Source organism: Silene latifolia, chromosome X (assembly GCF_048544455.1).
Source record: "Silene latifolia isolate original U9 population chromosome X, ASM4854445v1, whole genome shotgun sequence".
NCBI classification, from domain to species: domain Eukaryota; kingdom Viridiplantae; phylum Streptophyta; class Magnoliopsida; order Caryophyllales; family Caryophyllaceae; genus Silene; species Silene latifolia.
The window spans coordinates 189,244,654-189,249,181 of record NC_133537.1 but is presented as its reverse complement, the minus strand read 5'-3'; positions in this window follow the sequence as shown (position 1 = coordinate 189,249,181).

The following is a 4,528-nucleotide window of genomic DNA, read 5'->3' as shown; positions in this document are numbered from 1 at the left end:
CGAATTAAGTTGTTAATTCGTAATTAAATGTAACCGGTTATATTTAATTAGCTAATTATAAATATGCGATATTTATAGTTAAAGTATATATTATACGATATTGTCATAATAAATTATTACTGACCGGTATTAATAACTCGACTGCAAGCTGTTGTGTGTAGACTTATTAATATGGAATAAATTAAATGACAATTTACTAATTATACACTTTATATACATTTTGTAAACTACCAAAAATAAGAAGATTTAATCACCTTATTTTGGTAGGTGAAAAAAACCCGAAAATAAGAAGAATAATACCTCTTATTTTCGGTTAGAGTTGGACGAAATAAGGAGAGAAAATATCTCCCCCTTATTCACTCTTATTTCGGTTATAATAAGGGTGTGGGAGATCATTTTTCTAACTTAATTTTAACCTAGCACACTCTCATCAAAACAAAACACAAAACCCTAAATTAATTAAGAGAATTTGGGGATCTATTCTAGCAAGAACAAAGGCATATCTCATATCATCTTGGGTGCAACTGATAGGAGAATATCATTGCGATATTGTTCTTAGGCCATATTTGCTAGGACCGAAGGTTATTTCTTAATCTCTCTTTTTGTTTATGCTATTTCATTTATGACTAGTTTTCATATTTATAATTTCGTTATAATCCGTATAATCTTAAAGGAAGTATACCGATATTTCCTACACGATCAAGGCACAAAAATATAAATCCAAAAATGACAAAAATGCAATGTAATAATTGAAATGCAAGTTAGGGAGTTAGAATATTTATAAATGGTAGTTTAGGGAGGACTCCACCAAACTCTTATTCCAATATGAGATGTCAAGGGGGCATGTTCAAGGTGTTGTTGATGTTACTCAACACCTTGAAGAAGTAGTCGAAGCTTGCTCATTATCATGATAAAGGTCCTCAATAGATCTTTGCACTTGTTGTTCTCCATGATGGTCTTGGTTTATAGCATTACCAATATAGGGATTGAATATCCCTTCAAACTCATCATCCCAAAGACCGCAAGCTTCGCCTACTTGATCACTAAAAATTTCTTGAGTTAATAGAGACAACTCTCCTTCTTTCTTGTCTTGGCCAATGGGGCCATCTTCTTCACTTGTCATGGGTGAGCTTTTCAAGCTCTCATTGTTGCTATTTCCTTGTTCTTTTGATGGAGCATCATCCACTTTCTTTTTCCATTGAAATTCCAACTTCTTCCTATCATCCTTCCGGCTATAGTGATCAACCATAAAACATGACTCATGCAATCGGGGAGCTCTCATAGTCTTGTCAAGATTGAAAGTGCTGGTTTCATCTCCCACTTCAAGGGTGAGCTCTCCATGCTTCACATCGATCACCGCTCCCGCGGTGTGCAAGAAAGGTCTTCCTAAGATAATAGGAATGTTGGAGTATTCTTCCATGTCAACAATAATGAAATCCACCGGGATGAAGAATTTTCCAATTCTCACGGGAACATCTTCCCATACCCCTAAAGGTGTCTTAGTTGATCTATCTGCCATTTGAAGCGTGATGTTGGTACATTTGAGTTCTCCTATTCCTAGCCTCTTGCTAACCGAATATGGCATGACACTAACACTTGCCCCAAGGTCACATAAAGATTTGTTGATTGTAGTGTCACCAATAGTGCACGGAATGGAGAAACTTCCCGGATCCTTGAGCTTTGAAGGTGAACTCCCTTGAAGGATGGCACTACTCACCTTAGTGAAGGCAATAGTCTCAAGCTTCCGGATTGATTTCTTCTTCGTAAGGATGTCCTTCATGTACTTTGCATAGGCCGAAACGTGATTGATCAATTCCGTGAAAGGAATCGAGACTTCTAAATTCTTCACAATCTCCATAAATTTTCCAAGTTGGTCATCAAACATAGGCTTAGCTTGACGACTCGGGAATGGAAGTCTAATCACAACGGGCTCCTTCTCTTTGGCCTTTTCTTCATTTTTCTTTGAAACTTCTTGATTGGTGGGTTCTTCTTCCTTAGAGTTTTGCACAACTCTTTCCTTGTCACTAGACTCATCCTCAACTTGCTTCTTTGGTCCTTCATATCTTGTACCACTCCTCAAGTGGATGGCACTAACCGTTTCATGTCTTGGAGGATTACTTTGAGGTGGTAATTGCCCATTTTGTCTTTGAGAGCTTGAAGATTCTAGTTGGGTCATTTGAGTTTCCAACATTTTTGTGTGGGCTAGTATGTTGTTGATGGTGATGTCTTTTGCTTGGCTATCTTTTTGTATTTGAGTGAAAAATTCTTGTTGATTCTTTTGAATTTGGAGGACCGCTTTTTGAACATCAAAACCTTGGTCATTTTGTTGATTGTATGGAGTTTCATTTTAATAACCTTGGTTTTGGTTGTAAAAGGGTCTTTGATTTTGGTTTCTCATGGGAGGTGGGGTATACGTTGGTTGAGGGTTTTGAACATTTTGGCTTTTGTATGAGAGATTTGGGTGGAATTTGGTGTTTTCATTGTAATAGTTGGAATAAGGGGGTACCACTTTTGTATACTTGAAAAGCATTCACTTGCTCACTTGTTCCCCTGCATTCACTTTGGTCATGTCCCAAAGTTCCACAATTCTCATATATCCCAATTGGGATTGATGAAGATGCCACCATGGCATTAACATGTTGCTTTGGTGATTTTGAGGCTTCTTCAAGCTTAGCCATAGCCTTTTCAAACTTCAAGTTGATGGTATCAATATGAGCACTAAGTTGAGCACCCAATTGAGTAATAGAGTCCACTTCATGCTTTCCTCCTCTAGTAGCCTTGCGAGGTCTACTATATTGTGAATTATGGACCGCCATTTCCTCAATCTTGTTCCAAGTCTGATTATCGTCAACTTCGGTGAACATACCATTTGATCCCATGTTGAGAATGTTTCGGGAGTTTTCATAAAGTCCATTCCAAAATTGTTGTACCAAGAATCACTCGCTAAGTCCATGGTGAGGACATGAGCGACAAGTTCCTTTGAATCGCTCCCAAGCTTCATACAAAGTGTTGTAACGGAGGCGTCCCGTTACCCAATAGTTAGTTGATGGTGATAAGAACAAAATAATAGCGAATAATAAATAAAGTGGACACACAGATATACGTGGTTCACCAGTTAAATAACTGGCTACGTCCACCCAAAAGGAGAGCAAATTCACTATTGTGGAGATAATAGTACAAAAGTAGACCGATATACACGCGCTCAATATGAGCCAAAAGTATACCCTATTCTACCAACAAAATAGTAATCTCAAAGGAACAAAAGAGACTACCCCAAACAAGATGAAGGACAAACGATCTTGAGGTCAGCAAGATCCAAACAAACTCCTTCGATCTCCAAATTCAGACGAACGTCAATCTACTTGAGCCCGGAACAAACTGAAGCTTCCTCTCCGGAGGGAACCTCACAAAACGACTCTCATAAGATTGTGCTCACAAATACTATCTCCACCTCCTCAATTAACCTAGACTAATATAAGGGCTTTTATATAAATTTATTCCACCCTAAAATAAGAGATCTAGACTAATTAGGAAACAAAGACTATTAGGAAATTAATAACTAATTTCCTAATACAGATTAACAACAATTAGGAAACGTAAACCAATTACCTAAACTAAGACAAAATCCACGTTAATAAAGAAACACCATTACACATAGTGGTGGGACCACTAACTTTGCATGGACAAATTATCTCACGTGAATTCTAACAAAGAGCAATCAAACGACGACATACAAAACGCAGCTATCCCAGGACGATACGCGACTCGCATGAGTGACGAACCAAGTTGTCTTCCTCGTCTGCACTTTGATTCTTCTTTGATGCTTTGTCTTGTCTTACCATAATCCGTCTTTGACACAAATTTAAGGCACAAATTCCTAACACAAAGATTCTTCGTCCCTTTACTTAAAACCCGTAATTTGAGCTCTTAGCATGTTAGTGTTTTCCGGAGGGTAGAATTTTTTGTAGAAAGCTAGAGCCAACTTCTTCCAAGAGTCAATTCCAAGAGTAGCCTTATCAAGGCTCTTCAACCATTGTTTCGCGGTACCAATTAGAGAAAAAGGAAATAAGACCAATCGAATTTGGTCTTGAGTCACTCCGGTTTGTGAAATCGCATCACAATAGTCACAAAAAGTCTCCATGTGAGAATGAGGGTCTTCACTAGGCATCCCCCCAAATTGGCCTCTTTCGACTAATTGGATAAATGTGGATTTTGCAATGAAATTACCGGTTAAGTGTTGTGGTGTGGGAGTTCCATTGGGTAGGTTCTCCTCGGTTGGTACGGAATGTGATGAAAACTTAGGCATTGTGGGTTGATTGTGTGGTTGATTTTGTGTTGGGTTCTCCTCACCTTCTCTTGCAAAAGGGTTGATGAACTCAATAGTATTTGGTTGAATATCTACAACCTCACCAATACCTCTCAAAGTGTTTCTAGCAAGTCTTCTATTGGTTGTCAAAGTCCTTTAAATTTCGTGATTAATGGGTAACAAGTTACCTTGTGATCTTCTAGACATGCAAAATATCAAACA